Genomic DNA, 22,390 nt, shown 5'->3' with positions numbered 1-22,390 from the left:
AGAAATTGCCCTTTGCTAAAAAGCTTTATTTTTTATTTATTTTTACCATTGAAATTTAAAACAATCACAGGAAGGAACTTACTTGTTACCTAGAAATGATTTGATATTGAGGTAACGTTTAAATTGGACCTTTAATAAACTATAATGAGAAGTGGCTGGACATAACATCTACATTATGTATGTACGGAGTTGGTAGCAGTAGCAAGGAGATCTGTTCTCCTAAATTAAAGCAATACTGCTCTCTGGTGGACAGATGTTTTATAGCATTTGTTTCCGTATAGACAGACCCACATGGTTACATGCACAATGCAAAACACAAGTTCCTCAAATGATGACTACTGCATTTCATACAAAAGAGGACTTAAGTCCTAATCTTCTCAAAGTCCAACATATAGTGTAGGTTCATCACAAAGCATGTACACTGGGATATTTTAACACAAAGGGGAATCAAAATGATACAGAATATAATTGTAAAATACAAATTAAAAAAGCACATGGATCATCATCACTGTGCAGCCTATATTCTCTCTCTCTCCAAGACAAAAAATAATGCGAGAAACGATTAGAAAACAGAAAAAAACATCTAAATTCTCTCCAAAAAGTTACATTTCATAATAGAAAGAAATCGAACATTTTATGTACACTTCTTGTTCTTGACCTAGGAGGCAGTTGAGTAGTGCAAACGCATTAGTTATCTGCTTCGTAACAGTGACCTTGCTCTGCCAGACAACATACGTTGTCCATAGAGGCCCGAGAAGCACGTTGCTCGAAGGATTTGCAACGCGGTGTGAAACAACTGCGGAGCGCAAAGTAAACGTCTATCTAGCTTCTTTGTAAAGAACATATACAGTGTATTTAAATGTAGCTGTATAATTTACATGTAAAACTAAAATGTTAAAAGGTTTTGATGGCAGTAATGATGTGACGATTCTGTGGATATGAAACTTGCCTGCAAGCGTGCGGGATGGTGTCTGTCTCGTCTTGGTAACGTTAGCTAATATTCGCTAGCTACAGCAAAATAATTTCTTTAGGGAAAAGTTTCGAAACTCAAGTGAAGTATAGTATCTAATTGTATTTATTTGATTTGCTGCATAAGTGAAGTTAAAGTTCTGTGTTCTCAGACTGTGGTTACGGGGGCCCCGGGAAAGGAAACCACTGATTGACAGTGGCTGCATCCTATGAAACGTCTGTATCGACATTCCGTCATAAATTGTAAACAATCATTCATTCGATATCGGCGGAAGTTGCTATGAGTAGAACGCGGAAGCGAACTTTTCTTTTTACAGTGTTAAGTTATGGTTTTCACTGTTTTAACACAATTACGTTAACAGATTAGAACACGTGCATCTGTTTGATAAAGATTTTGGAAGTTTGCGATGAAAGTGTTATTTGTCAAGGAATAATTGTGCAGGCATTCTGACGTCGTACGCACGTTTCATCCGCGGGCGAACTGGATTCAGATAATTACTGTACATTAATCGCATGTCATGTTTTTGATAGCACCGGTTTTAATATGTCTATATGTTTAATGTAAGGTCACTGTTAGTGCGCTGTTTAATTTAAATAAATCAGAAACTGTGTTAGCGCTTCTGAGAATGTAAACAAGATCGAGTCCCTTTTGTCAGACTTCTATCACTGTCACTAGCTAGGTTTCCATCAAATTGCCTACAGATTTTCATGTGAATATACATATGGATTCGCTGTGGATAAAAAAAAAATCTGTGTTTGTTGACGTAGTGCACACAATGTACCTTTTCGCTTCCATTTTCAGCTGCCGAATAAAATAAAACAAAATGCAATGTGTTTTCATTGCATTTTAAACCTGACCGATAGTTTTGTCACAAACTTGCGTTAAATAGCAAATGTGTCTTCTCTGGTCTTGGTACGTGCGCTCTAGCCAACAGGTCGCATATACTGTCGTGGCCAAAAGTTTTGAGAATGACACAAATATTAATTTTCACAAAGTTTGCTGCTTCAGTGTCTTTAGATATTTTTGTCAGATAATACTATGGAATACTGAAGTATAATTACAAGCATTTCATAAGTGTCAAAGGCTTTTATTGACAATTACATGAAGTTGATGCAAAGAGTCAATATTTGCAGTGTTGACCCTTCTTTTTCACGACCTCTGCAACCCGCCCTGGCATGCTGTCAATTAACTTCTGGGCCACATCCTGACTGATGGCAGCCCATTCTTGCATAATCAATGCTTGGAGTTTGTCAGAATTTGTGGGTTGTTTGTTTGTCCACCCACCTCTTGAGGATTGACCACAAGTTCTCAATGGGATTAAGGTCTAGGGAGTTTCCTGGCCATGGAACCAAAATATCAATGTTTTGTTCCCCGAGCCACTTAGTTATCACTTTTGCCTTATGGCAAGGTGCTCCAACATGCTGGAAAAGGCATTGTTCATCACCAAACTGTTCCTAGATGGTTGGGAGAAGTTGCTCTCGGAGGATGTGTTGGTACCATTCTTTATTCATGTCTGTGTTCTTAGGCCAAATTGTGAGTGAGCCCACTCCATTGGCTGAGAAGCAACCCCACACATGAATGGTCTCAGGATACTTTACTGTTGGCATGACACAGGACTGATGGTAGCGCTCACCTTGTCTTCTCCGGGACAAGCTTTTTTCAGGATGCCCCAAACAATCTGAAAGGGGACTCATGAGAGAAAATGACTTTCCCCAGTCCTCAGCAGTCCAATCTCTGTACCTTTTGCAGAATTTCAATCTGTCCCTGATGTTTTTCCTAGAGAGAAGTGGCTTCTTTGCTGCCTTTCTTGACACCAGGCCATCCTCCAAAAGTCTTCGCCTCACTGTGCGTGCAGATGCACGCACACCTGCCTGCTGCCAAGCAAGCTCTGTACTGGTGGTGCCCCGATCCCGCAGCTGAATCAACTTTAGGAGACAGTCCTGGCGCTTGCTGGACTTTCTTGGGCGCACTGAAGCCTTCTTCACAACAATTGAACCGCTCTCCTTGAAGTTCTTGATGATCCGATAAATGGTTGATTTAGGTACAATCTTACTGGCAGCAATATCCATTCCTGTGAAGCCATTTTTGTGCAAAGCAATGATGACGGCACGTGTTTCCTTGCAGGTAACCATGATTGACAGAGGAAGAACAATGATTCCAAGCACCACCCTCCTTTGAAGCTTCCAGTCTGTTATTCGAACTCAATCAGCATGACAGAGTGATCTCCAGCCTTGTCCTCGTCAACACCCACACCTGTGTTAAGGAGAGAATCACTGACATGTCAGCTGGTCCTTTTGTGGCAGGGCTGAAATGCAGTGGAAATGTTTTTTGGGGGATTCAGTTCATTTGCATGGCAAAGAGGGACTTTGCAATTAATTGCAATTCATCTGATCACTCTTCATATCATTCTGGAGTATGTGCAAATTGACATCGTACAAACTGAGGCAGCAAACTTTGTGAAAATTAATATTTTTGCAGTTTCCAAGCAAATTTCCAGGGATTCTACATTTTCTTCCATCTAGCTGAGAGAATATTTTTCAGTTTTGAAGATAGTTTCCTGCAATTCAACACATTTTGACACTGAGCTTGAGAGAACATTTTGCCATAGTTAATGCTGTGTTCTTTTGCTCTAACTTCAAAAATCAATACTGTTAAATTCATTGTTTTTGGAATGTTCAATTCCTCTAACTGTTTAGCTTTTATCTTGATGATTGTAAAGTTCTCAAAGATTAAAAAAATATATATAGGTCCATTATTTTGTATACATACTTTATATTTGGGTTTAGTAATTTAAGTTCACGCTGAAAGCATTTTTTCCATCCAGAAAATGAATAACAAATTAAATGTAAAAAAATAAACCATTCTTTACATTTTGGCCCGTCCGGCCCACCCAAGGGTTTCTATGGCAGAAAAATCCCTGTACATTGGGTCAATATTCTGACCGTGTCTGTTTTTCTCTCTCTTCAGCTTCCTATACTGTGAAGTTTTTCGATGGAGTAGTCAAGACCATTCATCCAACCAAAGTAAAGCCATATAAGCTAGAGGTGAGAGCTCCATATGACTGTTGGTTCACACTAGTGTAGAAGTGGGTTATCTTAATGTTTTAAATGTTGTCTTGTGTGATAGAATGTGAAGGCCCAGGAGAGAGACATAACTCAAGGTGAGCAGAGCAATGGGAAAGGTGAAGCCAAGGTGAACGGGAAAGCAGAAAGTTATAAATCCAAAAAAGGATCTTCAGACCTGGAGGAAGAAGAGAGTAGGAAAGATGAAGAGGAGAAAACGCGGAATGGCAACATTGAGAACAGTGGACAGAATGGGAACCTGAATGGCGAGGAGGGGGAGACGGGAGCAGAACTAGGCCAGGAAGGTGTTGGGGAACAGACTGAAGAGCCACAAGTCAAGAAAGATGGGCTGGCTGTCCAAGCTGAAAGGAAAGATAGACAGGCTGTCCAAGCTGAAAGGGAAGATGGGAAGGTTGTCCAAGCTGAAAGGGAAGATGTGAATGTAGGTGGGGAGTGTGTGATGAGCAGTAACCAAAGGCAGGAGGAGAAAGAAAGGGATGTTTCTGGACAGAGTTCCCCGCTGAACTGGTACCGACCTTCTGAAGGTATGTAGGTTAGTGTAAGGCCTCGATCACACAAACAGCGTCATTGCATTTTGGTACACCAGAAGTACATTAATTTCCAATGAAACGCTACGTTTGCCTTGCAGCGTTGCAGAGGCAGTTGCAATGCGTTCTGGGTGGTGCATACGTTGGATTTATCGAATATATGCATCAAACTGTATGCCTAGACAGCTTGACAGAAATGGTAGCAGAAGGTGAACTTTTGTTGCACACACAGATGATGCTGTGTACCGTTTTGCACAATGACGCTAATCGGTGTGATCAAGGCGAAGGCTTTGACAGTGGAACAATGAAAAACCGCTGTAGAATCATCAGGTTGAAATAGAACGTTTCCCATGGTTGTGCTCGTGTCCAAACTGGAGAAGAAAGATGGAAGCTTGGCTTATAGCTTTGCTTGGTAACTTGAATTGTGGCTTAATAAAGCATGTTAGGACAGATTCTGTAGCTTGATAGATAAGTGGAAGAAGTCAAGGGGAGAATGTCTGCTGAGTCACACTGAACTTTCACTTGTTATCGTTTACAGAAAGTTAACACGAACTGAGGAAGAGGAGGGTGTGTCTCTTGGACAGAGGCCACCTCCAAAGACGGAAAGGTCAGACACAAGCAAAGGTCTGTATCTTAATAGATTATTTTATTAGTCACATGCACAGGGTCGCAGACATGGGCGCAACTTTGGTTTTAGAAGTGGGAGGGACATAACTTGTTTTATTTTTTTATCCAATCGGATAAACACACCAATCAGCCTACCTACCCGCCGAGAGGCATCCACATGGTCCTAAAGCACTCCGTTTCCTCGTTTTGTATCACATTCCAATGATAAAACTGGGGGGGACAAAAATACAATTTCAGAATGTGCACGGCCCCCCCCTCCTTTCCCAGTGAAAGTTGCGCCCCTGGTCACAGATGTATTTACAGGGTTCAGTGAAATTCTTAAGCTTTGAACTCCAACAGTGCAGGTCAAAGAGAAGTGAATGAAACAATAATTAAAATGATAATTTACAACTGCAACGATGATAAAGGTCCATGGGGGGGATTATTATACATTTGTATTTAACCTTTATTTAACTAGGCAAGTCCCTTAAGAACAAATTCTTATTTACAATGACGGCCTACCAAAAGGCAAAAGGCCTCCTGCAGGGACGGGGATTAAAAATATAGTACCAAACACACATCACGACAAGAAAGACAACACAACACTACATAAAGAGAGAGCTAAGACAACAACATAGCATGGTAGCAACACCATATTACAACATGGTAGCAACACAACATGGTACAAACATTGTTGGGCACAGACAACAGCACAAAGGGCAAGAAGGTAGAGACAACAATACATCATGCAAAGCGGCCACAACAGTCAGTAAGTGTCCATGATTCAGTCTATGAATGGAGAGATTGAGATAAAACTGTCCAGTTTGAGTGTTTGTTGCAGCTCGTTCCAGTCGCTAGCTGCAGCGAACTGAAAAGAGGAGCGACCCAGGTGCTTTGGGGACCTTTAACAGAATGTGACTGGCAGAATGGGTGTTGTATGTGGAGGATGAGGGCTGCAGTAGATATCTCAGATAGGGGGAGTGAGGCCTAAGAGGGTTTTATAAATAAGTATCAACCAGTGGGTCTTGCGACGGGTATACAGAGATGACCAGTTTACTGTATCATCTGCATATAAGACTGTATCATCTGCATATAAATGGATGTGAGAGCTTCCTACTGCCTGAGCTATGTTGTTGATGTAAATAGGGGAAGAGCGTGGGGCCTAGAATTTCTGGGGGGACCAGACTTTTTGACTGTTTTTAATGACATTGAAAGCTCTGTTTGTTCTTTGTTTATAACTCCTTCTTCTCTGCCTTCCCCTTCCTCTCTGCCTTCCCCTTCCTCGCTGCCTTCCCCTTCCTCTCTGCCTTCCCCTTCTTCTCTGCCTTCCCCTTCCTCTCTGCCTTCCCCTTCCTCTCTGCCTTCCCCTTCCTCTCTGCCTTCCCCTTCCTCGCTGCCTTCCCCTTCCTCTCTGCCTTCCCCCTCCTCTCTGCCTTCCCCCTCCTCTCTGCCTTCCCTTTCCTCTCTGCCTTCCCCTTCCTCTCTGCCTTCCCCCTTCCTCTCTGCCTTCCCCCTTCCTCTCTGCCTTCCCCTTCTTCTCTGCCTTCCCCTTCCTCTCTGACTTCCCCTTCCTCTCTGACTTCCCCTTCCTCGCTGCCTTCCCCTTCCTCTCTGCCTTCCCCCTCTTCTCTGCCTTCCCCTTCCTCTCTGCCTTCCCCTTCCTCTCTGCCTTCCCCCTTCCTCTCTGCCTTCCCCCTTCCCTGCCTTCCCCTTCCTCTCTGACTTCCCCTTCCTCTCTGACTTCCCCTTCCTCGCTGCCTTCCCCTTCCTCTCTGCCTTCCCCTTCCTCGCTGCCTCCCCCTTCCTCGCTGCCTTCCCCTTCCTCTCTGCCTTCCCCCTCCTCTCTGCCTTCCCCCTTCCTCTCTACCTTCCCCTTCTTATCTGCCTTCCCCTTCTTATCTGCCTTCCTCTTCTTCTCTGCCTTCCCCTTCCTCTCTGCCTTCCCCTTCCTCTCTGCCTTCCCCTTCCTCGCTGCCTTGCCCTTCCTCTCTGCCTTCCCCTTCCTCTCTGCCTTCCCCTTCTCCAGACAGAAGCAACTCATCCCAGTCTCAGAAGCAAGTTAGATCAGATTCCGTCCCAAGCATTCACCCCAGACCAGACAAACACCCAGGCAACCTCAGAGGCCAGCATCGAAGCCCAATCAGAGATAGGTAAATGAGATGCTCATAATATTTAGAGCCAATAAGAGTTTTTAGGAGCCTTCATAAGCTGTCCTATCACCATACACACACACACACACGCACACACACACAGTTCCATTAATTACATGTTGTTCTTTTTATCTCTATCTTAGTGTATAGAGTCATCAAAAACCAGCCACTTCCAATCCTCTCCATTGAACTGGACCACATCCCCTTCAAGTGCAAGGCTCCTGGCTGCCTGAAGTCCTTACGGAAGACCTCTCTCCTGCACTACCACACACCTCCGAACACGCCTCTGAGTGCAGCGTGCAGACCCGGGCATCAGAGAAGAAGGTTGGCTTTCAGGAGACGCCTAGGAGGAGAAGCACCATGTCAGGCTCTATACGTGAGTAGTGTCACTCCAGCCCAGGGATCACCTGAGCTAAACCCAACCTCTCTGTCACATTATTATCTGGACCAGTTGTTGTATACAGCCGGTGCTGTTATATCCATGCATGGACAATAAATCAATCAAATCCGAATGAAATCTTCTATTGCAATGCTCTGCTGTATTATAGACTCACCCCTGGGTGACAGACAGACTGCCATCGGAGTTAACCGTCATCGTTGGAGATCACTGAGTGAGAGAAGGAAGTAGAACCAGCAAACCAACAGCGAACCCCAATGCTGAAAGAGAATATGGCGTCAGTGAAACAGGTGAGGGACATTTTGCACACATTTCACCATCGTTCTGGACTGAGAATATCAACTTGGGTCTTGAACTCTTTTATACACTGAGTGTACAAAACATTAAGAACACCTGCTCGTTCAATGACAGACTGACCAGGTGAATCCAGATGAAAGCTATGATCCCTTATTGAGGTCGCCTGTTAAATCCACTTCAATCAGTGTAGGTGAAGGGGAAGAAACGTGTTAAAGAAGGATTTTTAAGCCTTGAGACAGTTGAGACATGGATTGTGTATGTGCGCCATTCAGAGGGTGAACGGGCAAGACAAAAGATTGAAGTGCCTTTTGAACAGGGCATGGTTGTAGGTGCAACCGTTTTCTGTCAAGAACTAGTGTTGTCACGATAACCAAAATGTTACAAATGATACGATACCAAGTAGGATCGCGACACCACGGGATGAAAAAATCAGTGACCTAGCTTCCTGTTTGCCCCGTCCCCTGGACACATGTTCACGTTGTCTAAACGTTCTCCAAAAAAACATGTCACTGAAATTCACACTTCTACTCAATACAACACATTGAATTGAACATCACACTGTTCAGTGTATAATATAAAACTGCATAGAATGGCTGATTTTGCTCATATTTGTAAAGGCCCAGCTGTGATTTGATTGGAGGAATGGCAGGAAGTATACATATATATACATGCAGTATATATATATATATATATATATATATATATATATATACAAGCATGATGATCTGTATGTCATTGTGTCAGTCAGGGGAAACGCTACATAATGATCTGTATGTCATTGTGTCAGTCAGGGGACAACGCTACATAATGATCTGTATGTCATTGTGTCAGTCAGGGGGACAACGCTACATAATGATCTGTATGTCATTGTGTCAGTCAGGGGACAACGCTACATAATGATCTGTATGTCATTGTGTCAGTCAGGGGGACAACGCTACATAATGATCTGTATGTTATTGTGTCAGTCAGGGGGACAACGCTACATAATTACCTGTATGTCATTGTGTCAGTCAGGGGACAACGCTACATAATGATCTGTATGTCATTGTGTCAGTCAGGGGGACAACGCTACTGTATGTAATGATCTGTATGTCATTGTGTCAGTCAGGGGACAACGCTACATAATGATCTGTATGTCATTGTGTCAGTCAGGGGGACAACGCTACATAATGATCTGTATGTCATTGTGTCAGTCAGTCAGGGGACAACGCTACATAATGATCTGTATGTCATTGTGTCAGTCAGGGGACAACGCTACATCTGTATGTCATTGTGTCAGTCAGGGGGACAACGCTACATAATGATCTGTATGTCATTGTGTCAGTCAGGGGACAACGCTACATAATGATCTGTATGTCATTGTGTCAGTCAGGGGGACAACGCTACATAATGATCTGTATGTTATTGTGTCAGTCAGGGGGACAACGCTACATAATTACCTGTATGTCATTGTGTCAGTCAGGGGGACAACGCTACATAATGATCTGTATGTCATTGTGTCAGTCAGGGGACAACGCTACATAATGATCTGTATGTCATTGTGTCAGTCAGGGGACAACGCTACATAATGATCTGTATGTCATTGTGTCAGTCAGGGGGACAACGCTACATAATGATCTGTATGTTATTGTGTCAGTCAGGGGGACAACGCTACATAATTACCTGTATGTCATTGTGTCAGTCAGGGGGACAACGCTACATAATGATCTGTATGTCATTGTGTCAGTCAGGGGACAACGCTACATAATGATCTGTATGTCATTGTGTCAGTCAGGGGACAACGCTACATAATGATCTGTATGTCATTGTGTCAGTCAGGGGGACAACGCTACATAATTATCTGTATGTCATTGTGTCAGTCAGGGGACAACGCTACATAATGATCTGTATGTCATTGTGTCAGTCAGGGGGACAACGCTACATAATGATCTGTATGTCATTGTGTAAGTCAGGGGACAACGCTACATAATGATCTGTATGTCATTGTGTCAGTCAGGGGACAACGCTACATAAGGATCTGTATGTCATTGTGTCAGTCATTGGACAACGCTACATAATGATCTGTATGTCATTGTGTCAGTCAGGGGGACAACGCTACATAATGATCTGTATGTCATTGTGTCAGTCAGGGGGACAACGCTACATAATGATCTGTATGTCATTGTGTCAGTCAGGGGACAACGCTACATAATGATCTGTATGTCATTGTGTCAGTCAGGGGACAATGCTACATAATGATCTGTATGTCCTTGTGCATAATGATCTGTATGTCATTGTGTCAGTCAGGGGACACCGCTACATAATGATCTGTATGTCATTGTGTCAGTCAGGGGACAACGCTACATAATGATCTGTATGTCATTGTGTCAGTCATTGGACAACGCTACATAATGATCTGTATGTCATTGTGTCAGTCAGGGGGACAACGCTACATAATTACCTGTATGTCATTGTGTCAGTCAGGGGGGCAACGCTACATAATGATCTGTATGTTATTGTGTCAGTCAGGGGGACAACGCTACATAATTACCTGTATGTCATTGTGTCAGTCAGGGGGACAACGCTACATAATGATCTGTATGTTATTGTGTCAGTCAGGGGGACAACGCTACATAATTACCTGTATGTCATTGTGTCAGTCAGGGGGACAACGCTACATAATGATCTGTATGTTATTGTGTCAGTCAGGGGGACAACGCTACATAATTACCTGTATGTCATTGTGTCAGTCAGGGGGACAACGCTACATAATGATCTGTATGTCATTGTGTCAGTCAGGGGACAACGCTACATAATGATCTGTATGTCATTGTGTCAGTCAGGGGACAACGCTACATAATGATCTGTATGTCATTGTGTCAGTCAGGGGGACAACGCTACATAATGATCTGTATGTTATTGTGTCAGTCAGGGGGACAACGCTACATAATTACCTGTATGTCATTGTGTCAGTCAGGGGGACAACGCTACATAATGATCTGTATGTTATTGTGTCAGTCAGGGGGACAACGCTACATAATTACCTGTATGTCATTGTGTCAGTCAGGGGACAACGCTACATAATGATCTGTATGTCATTGTGTCAGTCAGGGGACAACGCTACATAATGATCTGTATGTCATTGTGTCAGTCAGGGGACAACGCTACATAATGATCTGTATGTCATTGTGTCAGTCAGGGGGACAACGCTACATAATTATCTGTATGTCATTGTGTCAGTCAGGGGACAACGCTACATAATGATCTGTATGTCATTGTGTCAGTCAGGGGACAACGCTACATAATGATCTGTATGTCATTGTGTCAGTCAGGGGGACAACGCTACATAATGATCTGTATGTCATTGTGTAAGTCAGGGGACAACGCTACATAATGATCTGTATGTCATTGTGTCAGTCAGGGGACAACGCTACATAATGATCTGTATGTCATTGTGTCAGTCATTGGACAACGCTACATAATGATCTGTATGTCATTGTGTCAGTCAGGGGGATAACGCTACATAATGATCTGTATGTTATTGTGTCAGTCAGGGGGACAACGCTACATAATGATCTGTATGTCATTGTGTCAGTCAGGGGGACAACGCTACATAATGATCTGTATGTCATTGTGTCAGTCAGGGGACAACGCTACATAATGATCTGTATGTCATTGTGTCAGTCAGGGGACAATGCTACATAATGATCTGTATGTCCTTGTGCATAATGATCTGTATGTCATTGTGTCAGTCAGGGGACACCGCTACATAATGATCTGTATGTCATTGTGTCAGTCAGGGGACAACGCTACATAATGATCTGTATGTCATTGTGTCAGTCATTGGACAACGCTACATAATGATCTGTATGTCATTGTGTCAGTCAGGGGACAACGCTACATAATGATCTGTATGTCATTGTGTCAGTCAGGGGGACAACGCTACATAATGATCTGTATGTTATTGTGTCAGTCAGGGGGACAACGCTACATAATTATCTGTATGTCATTGTGTCAGTCAGGGGACAACGCTACATAATGATCTGTATGTCATTGTGTCAGTCAGGGGACAACGCTACATAATGATCTGTATGTCATTGTGTCAGTCATAATGATCTGTATGTCATTGTGGACAACGCTACATAATGATCTGTATGTCATTGTGTCAGTCAGGGGACAACGCTACATAATGATCTGTATGTCATTGTGTCAGTCAGGGGACAACGCTACATAATGATCTGTATGTCATTGTGTCAGTCAGGGGGACAACGCTACATAATGATCTGTATGTCATTGTGTGTCAGGGGACAACGCTACATAATGATCTGTATGTCATTGTGTCAGTCAGGGGACAATGCTACATAATGATCTTTATGTCCTTGTGCATAATGATCTGTATGTCATTGTGTCAGTCAGGGGACAACGCTACATAATGATCTGTATGTCATTGTGTCAGTCAGGGGACAACGCTACATAATGATCTGTATGTCATTGTGTCAGTCATTGGACAACGCTACATAATGATCTGTATGTCATTGTGTCAGTCAGGGGGACAACGCTACATAATGATCTGTATGTTATTGTGTCAGTCAGGGGGACAACGCTACATAATGATCTGTATGTCATTGTGTCAGTCAGGGGGACAACGCTACATAATGATCTGTATGTCATTGTGTCAGTCAGGGGACAACGCTACATAATGATCTGTATGTCATTGTGTCAGTCAGGGGACAATGCTACATAATGATCTGTATGTTATGTCCTTGTGCATAATGATCTGTATGTCATTGTGTCAGTCAGGGGACAACGCTACATAATGATCTGTATGTCATTGTGTCAGTCAGGGGACAACGCTACATAATGATCTGTATGTCATTGTGTCAGTCAGGGGACAATGCTACATAATGATCTGTATGTCCTTGTGCATAATGATCTGTATGTCATTGTGTCAGTCAGGGGGACAACGCTACATAATGATCTGTATGTTATTGTGTCAGTCAGGGGGACAACGCTACATAATGATCTGTATGTCATTGTGTCAGTCAGGGGGACAACGCTACATAATGATCTGTATGTCATTGTGTCAGTCAGGGGACAACGTTACATAATGATCTGTATGTCATTGTGTCAGTCAGGGGACAATGCTACATAATGATCTGTATGTCCTTGTGCATAATGATCTGTATGTCATTGTGTCAGTCAGGGGACAACGCTACATAATGATCTGTATGTCATTGTGTCAGTCAGGGGACAACGCTACATATTGATCTGTATGTCATTGTGTCAGTCAGGGGACAATGCTACATAATGATCTGTATGTCCTTGTGCATAATGATCTGTATGTCATTGTGTCAGTCAGGGGACAACACTGCATAATGATCTGTATGTCATTGTGTCAGTCAGGGGACAACACTGCATAATGATCTGTATGTCATTGTGTCAGTCAGGGGATAACGCTACATAATGATCTGTATGTCATTGTGTCAGTCAGGGGACAACGCTACATAATGATCTGTATGTCATTGTGTCAGTCAGGGGGACAACGCTACATAATGATCTGTATGACATTGTGTCAGTCAGGGGGACAACGCTACATAATGATCTGTATGACATTGTGTCAGTCAGGGGACAACGCTACATAATGATCTGTATGTCATTGTGTCAGTCAGGGGGACAACACTGCATAATGATCTGTATGTCATTGTGTCAGTGTCATAATGATCTGTATGTCATTGTGTCAGTCAGGGGGACAACGCTACATAATGATCTGTATGTCATTGTGTCAGTCAGGGGGACAACGCTACATAATGATCTGTATGTCATTGTGTCAGTCAGGGGACAACGCTACATAATGATCTGTATGTCATTGTGTCAGTCAGGGGACAACGCTACATAATGATCTGTATGTCATTGTGTCAGTCAGGGGGACAACGCTACATAATTATCTGTATGTCATTGTGTCAGTCAGGGGACAACGCTACATAATGATCTGTATGTCATTGTGTCAGTCAGGGGACAACGCTACATAATGATCTGTATGTCATTGTGTCAGTCAGGGGGACAACGCTACATAATGATCTGTATGTCATTGTGTAAGTCAGGGGACAACGCTACATAATGATCTGTATGTCATTGTGTCAGTCAGGGGACAACGCTACATAATGATCTGTATGTCATTGTGTCAGTCATTGGACAACGCTACATAATGATCTGTATGTCATTGTGTCAGTCAGGGGGACAACGCTACATAATGATCTGTATGTCATTGTGTCAGTCAGGGGACAACGCTACATAATGATCTGTATGTCATTGTGTCAGTCAGGGGACAACGCTACATAATGATCTGTATGTCATTGTGTCAGTCAGGGGACAATGCTACATAATGATCTGTATGTCCTTGTGCATAATGATCTGTATGTCATTGTGTCAGTCAGGGGACAACGCTACATAATGATCTGTATGTCATTGTGTCAGTCAGGGGACAACGCTACATAATGATCTGTATGTCATTGTGTCAGTCATTGGACAACGCTACATAATGATCTGTATGTCATTGTGTCAGTCAGGGGAAACGCTACATAATGATCTGTATGTCATTGTGCATAATGATCTGTATGTTATTGTGTCAGTCAGGGGACAACGCTACATAATGATCTGTATGTCATTGTGTCAGTCAGGGGACAACGCTACATAATGATCTGTATGTCATTGTGCATAATGATCTGTATGTCATTGTGTCAGTCAGGGGACAACACTGCATAATGATCTGTATGTTATTGTGTCAGTCAGGGGACAATGCTACATAATGATCTGTATGTTATTGTGTCAGTCAAGGGGACAACGCTACATAATGATCTGTATGTTATTGTGTCAGTCAGGGGACAACGCTACATAATGATCTGTATGTCATTGTGTCAGTCAGGGGACAACGCTACATAATGATCTGTATGTCATTGTGCATAATGATCTGTATGTCATTGTGTCAGTCAGGGGACAACGCTACATAATGATCTGTATGTTATTGTGTCAGTCAGGGGACAACGCTACATAATGATCTGTATGTTATTGTGTCAGTCAGGGGACAACGCTACATAATGATCTGTATGTCATTGTGTCAGTCAGGGGACAACGCTACATAATGATCTGTATGTCATTGTGTCAGTCAGGGGACAACGCTACATAATGATCTGTATGTCATTGTGCATAATGATCTGTATGTTATTGTGTCAGTCAGGGGACAACGCTACATAATGATCTGTATGTCATTGTGCATAATGATCTGTATGTTATTGTGTCAGTCAGGGGACAACGCTACATAATGATCTGTATGTCATTGTGCATAATGATCTGTATGTTATTGTGTCAGTCAGGGGACAACGCTACATAATGATCTGTATGTCATTGTGCATAATGATCTGTATGTTATTGTGTCAGTCAGGGGACAACGCTACATAATGATCTGTATGTCATTGTGCATAATGATCTGTATGTCATTGTGTCAGTCAGGGGACAACGCTACATAATGATCTGTATGTTATTGTGTCAGTCAGGGGACAACGCTACATAATGATCTGTATGTCATTGTGCATAATGATCTGTATGTCATTGTGTCAGTCAGGGGAAAACACAACCATTTTCTCTCACACACAAACTTTTAAAACGTTAGGCACCAAACAGAATGTAAGAAAGAAATTGATGTTTGATATAGTTTAGTTACATCCTACCTATATGAATCCTACCCTTTTGAAACACATCTCATGAGTAGCAGATCCTTTTCCTTTCTTCCTGGGCCAATCAGATGTGCTTAGACCTACTGTCAACTTACCAGGTTGTTAGCTAGCTTGGTAACATGACTGAACAACAGTGAATCCCCCCCCCCCCCCCCCAAAAAAAAAAGACCTCTGGTAACATGTGTCATATTTTTAAACTGTTTAGGCTAGAGACAAGACCTCTGGTAACATGGATCATATTATGTAACTGTTCAGGCTAGAGACAAGACCTCTGGTAACATGGATCATATTATGTAACTGTTCAGGCTAGAGACAAGACCTCTGGTAACATGGATCATATTATGTAACTGTTCAGGCTAGAGACAAGACCTCTGGTAACATGGATCATATTATATAACTGTTCAGGCTAGAGACAAGACCTCTGGTAACATGGATCATATTATATAACTGTTTAGACTAGAGACAAGACCTCTGGTAACATGGATCATATTATATAACTGTTCAGGCTAGAGACAAGACCTCTGGTAACATGGATCATATTATATAACTGTTTAGACTAGAGACAAGACCTCTGGTAACATGGATCATATTATATAACTGTTCAGGCTAGAGACAAGACGTTTTCTTTGCTGTAAAGCTGCATGTTGAGAAGCAGTGCTCCACGTTCCCTCTCTGACACTCCGAGGCTGCATGTTGAGAAGCAGTGCTCCACGTTCCCTCTCTGACACTCCGAGGCTGCATGTTGAGAAGCTGTGCTCCACGTTCCCTCTCTGACACTCCGAGGCTGCATGTTGAGAAGCAGTGCTCCACGTTCCCTCTCTGACACTCCGAGGCTGCATGACAGTGAACCTGCAAAGTCTACTCAGACTGGTCTGTGCTCTTGGCTATAACAGGCGATGAAATTATACAATGTATCAAAATTGCTCGCTTTGCGCACTGCTCCATTGTAACAAATGTACAAATCTAACAACAGAAGGCCCATCAGGGTTTGAGTCTGCATCCCCGCTGACGGAGAAGCAGCTGAGTGAGGGCTGGTAGGGAATGCTGAGAGAAGCAGGTGAGTGAGGGCTGCTAGGGAAGGCTGAGAGAAGCAGGTGAGTGAGGGCTGCTAGGGAAGGCTGAGAGAAGCAGGTGAGTGAGGGCTGGTAAGGAATGCTGAGAGAAACATCTGAGTGAGGGCTGGTAGGGAAGGCTGAGAGAAGCAGCTGAATGAGGGCTGGTAGGGAAGGCTGAGAGAAGCAGCTGAGTGAGAGCTGGTAGGGAAGGCTGAGAGAAGCAGCTGAGTGAGAGCTGGTAGGGAAGGCTGAGAGAAGCAGCTGAGTGAGAGCTGGTAGGGAAGGCTGAGAGAAGCAGCTGAGTGAGAGCTGGTAGGGAAAGCTGAGAGAAGCAGCTGAATGAGGGCTGGTAGGGAAGGCTGAGAGAAGCAGCTGAGTGAGGGCTGGTAGGGAATGCTGAGAGAAGCAGCTGAGTGAGGGCTGGTAGGGGATTGTCACGACTTCTGCCGAAGTTGGTGCCTCTCCTTGTTCGGGTGGCGTTCGGCGGTCGTCGTCACCGGTTTTCTTGTTGCCACCGATCCACGTTTTCTTTTTCCATTTGTTTTGTCTTCATTGTACACACCTGATTTCCATGTCTTTGTTATTTGTCCCTATTTAACCCTCTGGTTTCCCCATTGGTTTTGTGCGTGTTTGTTGCGTGTTAAGCTGGCGTGTTTGTTTGTGAGTTGAGTTTGTTTCCCTATGTGGCATATTTAGTTGTTTTGTTGAGTAAAGACCTTTATTACTCATTCCCGGTGTCCTGCGCCTGACTTCGTCCCACCTGCTGCACATTGACTCTTGACAGGGATGCTGAGAGAAGCAGGTGAGTGAGGGCTGGTAGGGAATACTGAGAGAAGCAGGTGAGTGAGGGCTGGTAGGGAATGCTGAGAGAAGCAGGCGAGTGAGGGCTGGTAGGGAATGCTGAGAGAAGCAGGTGAGTGAGGGCTGGTAGGGAATACTGAGAGAAGCAGGTGAGTGAGGGCTGGTAGGGAATGCTGAGAGAAGCAGCTGAGTGAGGGCTGGTAGGGAATGCTGAGAGAAGCAGCTGAGTGAGGGCTGGTAGGGAAGGCTGAGAGAAGCAGCTGAATGAGGGCTCGTAGGGAATGCTGAGAGAAGCAGCTGAGTGAGGGCTGGTAGGGGATTGTCACGACTTCTGCCGAAGTTGGTCCCTCTCCTTGTTCGGGCGGCATTCGGCGGTCGTCATCACCGGTTTTCTAGTTTCCCAAGTCAAAGGGAAACAGATTTGTCATGAATCCAGCTACCGTACTTTAGTTTTCAGATATCGTCTCTTCATCACAACTTACACCAATTCTAATGCATATATTGGATATGATGAATGTTGTAACTACTGACACACAATCATCTTCGAGAAGGAGTACGGACCTTGTCTGGTTGTAGGGTAGTGGGGTGAATCTTGGTCCTGCAGCAAGGAGCTAGGGTAGAGCTTGGTTCTGTCAGGGTGCAATGGGCCACCGTAGCGCTGCGCCAGCTCCAGCAGGTCCTCAGTGCTCCTCAGGCTGTCCTGCAGCTCAGAGCCTCCCGGTGTCTCCCCCACCAGCCTCTGCTCCACCGCTGGGTAGTACGCCCACGGCTTCTGGTAGAAGTGCTCACTGCTGATATAGGAAGCGTTCGAGTCCTAGAACGAGGTTGGGCTCTTCTGAACCCTGTTGGGCTGCACAGAGTGTGTTGAAATTGACGTTGCACTCAGCGTGTCGCCCACCTCCTCTCTGTCATTAGCTAGAGGTGAAGGGGCCCTGCTGGTCTCCATACTGCAGCTCCTCATCCTGCTTCCAGGACTGGCACTTCAGATCAGAGTGTTTCTGGGTCCTTGTACAGAATGACAGAGAGGGGTGAGAGAGAATTCACATTCATTGAAGATGGATCATCCACGAACCAGTCACACCCCAAATTGTGGAACATGACGTTTTTAGGAAGTATCTGCAGTAACTTTGATGGTACTCACTGGAGTACGTCAAAAACGTGATGCACGTTGTCCAGGAGCGGGTGATTGCTGCCCTTACCACTGTCATCAGACCCAACACTCTTAACCACTAGACTACCTGCTGCCCTTACCACTGTCATCAGACCCAACACTCTTAACCACTAGACTACCTGCTGCCCTTACCACTGTCATCAGACCCAACACTCTTAACCACTAGACTACCTGCTGCCCTTACCACTGTCATCAGACCCAACACTCTTAACCACTAGACTACCTGCTGCCCTTACCACTGTCATCAGACCCAACACTCTTAACCACTAGACTACCTGCTGCCCTTACCACTGTCATCAGACCCAACACTCTTAACCACTAGACTACCTGCTGCCCTTACCACTGTCATCAGACCTAACACTCTTAACCACTAGACTACCTGCTGCCCTTACCACTGTCATCAGACCCAACACTCTTAACCACTAGACTACCTGCTGCCCTTACCACTGTCATCAGACCCAACACTCTTAACCACTAGACTACCTGCTGCCCTTACCACTGTCAGACCCAACACTCTTAACCACTAGACTACCTGCTGTCCTTACCACTGTCATCAGACCCAACACTGTTAACCACTAGACTACCTGCTGTCCTTACCACTGTCATCAGACCCAACACTCTTAACCTCTAGACTATCTGCCACCTATACCAATGTCTGTTCCATACCACTGTCATCAGACCCTGTGTGTCACAGAGATGATTCATTTTAGAGATACATTTAAATTATCCAGTTGAAGGAAGATACATTTTTACATGGATGTAAGTATGATGGAACTATTATTTATTCTTACCATGTCTTCCTCACTCTATCTCTCCCTTTTCTCTCCCCCTCCTGCTCTTCCTGCTCCTCCTCCTGCTGATCCTCCTCCTCCTATCCCTCTGCAGTGTTGGAGAGTAGGCTGGACTACACAGGGGAACTGGATCCTCCTGACCCGTTGACCCGATTGCCTCAGCTCAAACATCTCATCAGACAGATGGTCAGAGACCTGGGCACCGTGCATCAGATGTCCCTCTGCTCCTCCAACACATGAGTGCGCCACTGAGTTCATCACTTCACCACAGAGACCTGGCTGGAGCAGGGCGTAGCAAGCAAGACCACAGTACAAATGATGGGTAGGGGAGTAACACAAACTGTCATTAATCAGTTATTATACCAGCTAAACTATTGTAATCAGATTACAGATCCTTTTGAAAAACTACATTACATCTTGGATTACTTTTAATATCAGAAAAAAAATACATTATGACACCTTTTCAGTTTTCTTAATGACAGTCAATTCAGCATTTTTTTTAAAAAGGCGCAAGTTTAAGTTTGTTCCAACTGAGCAAGTCTGACCGGATGTCAGAGACCACTATGATGACACACCAAATGATGACCACCAATCAAAGACCACTATGATGACACACCAAATGATGACCACCAATCAGAGACCACTATGATGACACACCAACTGCTGTCATCATTCTTCTGTCCAAAAGTAACTGAAAGTAATCAGATTGATAACGAGTTGTGATAATCCAAAAGTTACGTAACTGATTACAATTGTGGACAGGTAACTGTAACGGATTACATTGTTGAAGGTAACATATAATCCACAACCCTGTGTGTGGGTGACAGGGACAGAGACGTTAACAGGGGATTCCTGAGATACCTGGTACTACTGACAATTCAGGAATCAACAATATGAAATGTCTGGCAACCTGCATTCCTGCCATGGTGATGAAGGATGGATAGGACAGGCTACTTTTCTGAAAAATAAGAAAAGTAAGAACAGAACATAACCATGTTTAACACTTTTTTAGTTTAGTTTTTATTAATTTGACCATTTTTAAAAAACAAAAACAAGCACACATAAAACTTAAAAGCCATACATGAAACTTAGGTTTTCGATTGTAAGTCAACCCCTCCTAATAATATAGTTCTTGCAATTAAATGTAAAACATGGTGAATACTTTGTTTTTGCTAACATAAATAATCTATATCCAACAGGGCTGGTTTTGATTGGATGGTTTTGGTGAAAAGGTTCAAATGTAGACCACTGTAGGCTTTTTCTTCTACAGTTCTATTAAATGTTTATATAACATTACACATGTTTGTTCAATGTAAGCACATATGTATCTAATCCTATGTTTCAAATGCATATTTTTTATTAGTGTTTCAATGAAATGTATTTGGAAAAAATTGCTTAATACTGATGTTTTAAGATCATAAAAAATAAGGGTCACACTTTATTTGGATAGTCTACAGATGCTCTACAGATAGTTTGGCCATCTGTTGATAAGCAACTGCTTGCTAAGGTTAGGTTTAGAATAAGGTTAGGGTTGGAGCTAGGGGTAGCGTTAGTAGATGGTTAGTTGAAATGTTACTGATAGTCTGTAGAGTGTCTACAGATGGACAATCCAAAAAGTTATACAAAAAAAACAGAAGTAATTTTTAAAAGGAGGTGAAATATTTTCATATTTGCAAATATTGTCCTGTCTTTTGAATGTCCAGAATGTTCTTGAGAATAGATGGTATCTTTCTATTGTCCTTTTTAATAACAAATGTTTATTTCCCCATAGATATTGACGTAGTATAGTATACAAAGTTATTTAGAGGACATTGCCAATATTAATACTTTTGCAAACAAACTGTAAATTTTGTCAATTGTAGTACTCTGTTAAGATATTTCTCTTTGATTTAAATATTTAGTTGTGATGTTTGTTTTTTCTTATTATTTCATGTTTTTCCATGCGACCACTGTGCTCTTATCCTTTTATATATTGTGATTCAGAATTTAATTTATAATTTTTTTGTAATCAGTAAGTAATGATATGTATAGCACGTACAGCACATAGTCCATAGAGTATAGCACTGTGTCACAGTATATTTAGTACTGATATACTCAGTACATTGCCTGTGTATCCTTCCCTGGTGGGTAGAACTAGAGGATGTGTGTGTGCGTACTGAAGAGCAGTGGGGGGAAAGCAGATGGAGCCAGCCCAGCATATGGCCCCACAGTGTGTAGTCAGAAGGCTCTGGAGTCCCTTATGGCAGTGCCACCTCTGCGTTTCCTTGTACCATATCAGGAATATTACTTTGGTTTCTTTCTATTGTGCATTTTCTTAATCTTTGCATGTGAAATGGGTATTTTTATTTATCCTTTATTTAACTAGGCAAGTCAGTTAAGAACAAATTCTTATTTACAATGACGGCCTACCCCGGCCAAACCCTGACGCTGGGCAAATTGTGTGCCGCCCTATGGGACTCCCAATCATGGCTGGTTGTGATACAGCCTGGAATCAAACCAGGGTCTGTAGTGACACCTCTAGCACTGAGATGCAGTGCCTTAGACCACTGTGCCACTGGAGCCGCAAATTGTTGTTTAATGTGACCCATTTCAGAATGATTTGTTTTATATGTCAGCTGAATGTTGGCAGCGTCAGACTTATCAATGTATGTTTTTTTAATGTAATAGATTTTGTCATGAGAGGACTGAGATTTAGCTTTACCCAGGACCCAACACTGGAATTGTGCTATTTTTGTTTAATAAATAATTATTTAAAATTTCCATGCAAGAAAATAAACATTTTTATTTATCTAAATTACGTGTTGTCTGTACGTTGTGTTACTCTTCGAACATT

The 22,390-nt window shown here is 43.1% G+C and overlaps 1 long non-coding RNA gene across 1 annotated transcript; it reads left to right on the top strand.

Moving 5' to 3' along the window:
- The first annotated feature begins 731 nt into the window (after positions 1-731).
- LOC139367749 (uncharacterized) lies at positions 732-22,351 on the top strand. The gene is made up of 3 exons (XR_011626883.1): positions 732-2,420; positions 7,885-8,023; positions 19,652-22,351. It is a non-coding gene; the product is annotated as an uncharacterized lncRNA (long non-coding RNA).
- The last annotated feature ends 39 nt before the right edge of the window (positions 22,352-22,390 follow it).

The sequence above is a fragment of the Oncorhynchus clarkii genome, chromosome 16, assembly GCF_045791955.1.
Source record: "Oncorhynchus clarkii lewisi isolate Uvic-CL-2024 chromosome 16, UVic_Ocla_1.0, whole genome shotgun sequence".
In the NCBI taxonomy this organism is placed as follows: Eukaryota; Metazoa; Chordata; class Actinopteri; order Salmoniformes; family Salmonidae; genus Oncorhynchus; species Oncorhynchus clarkii.
The sequence above is the reverse complement of the archived record's forward strand: the minus strand, read 5'-3'. Positions and strand labels throughout refer to the sequence as shown.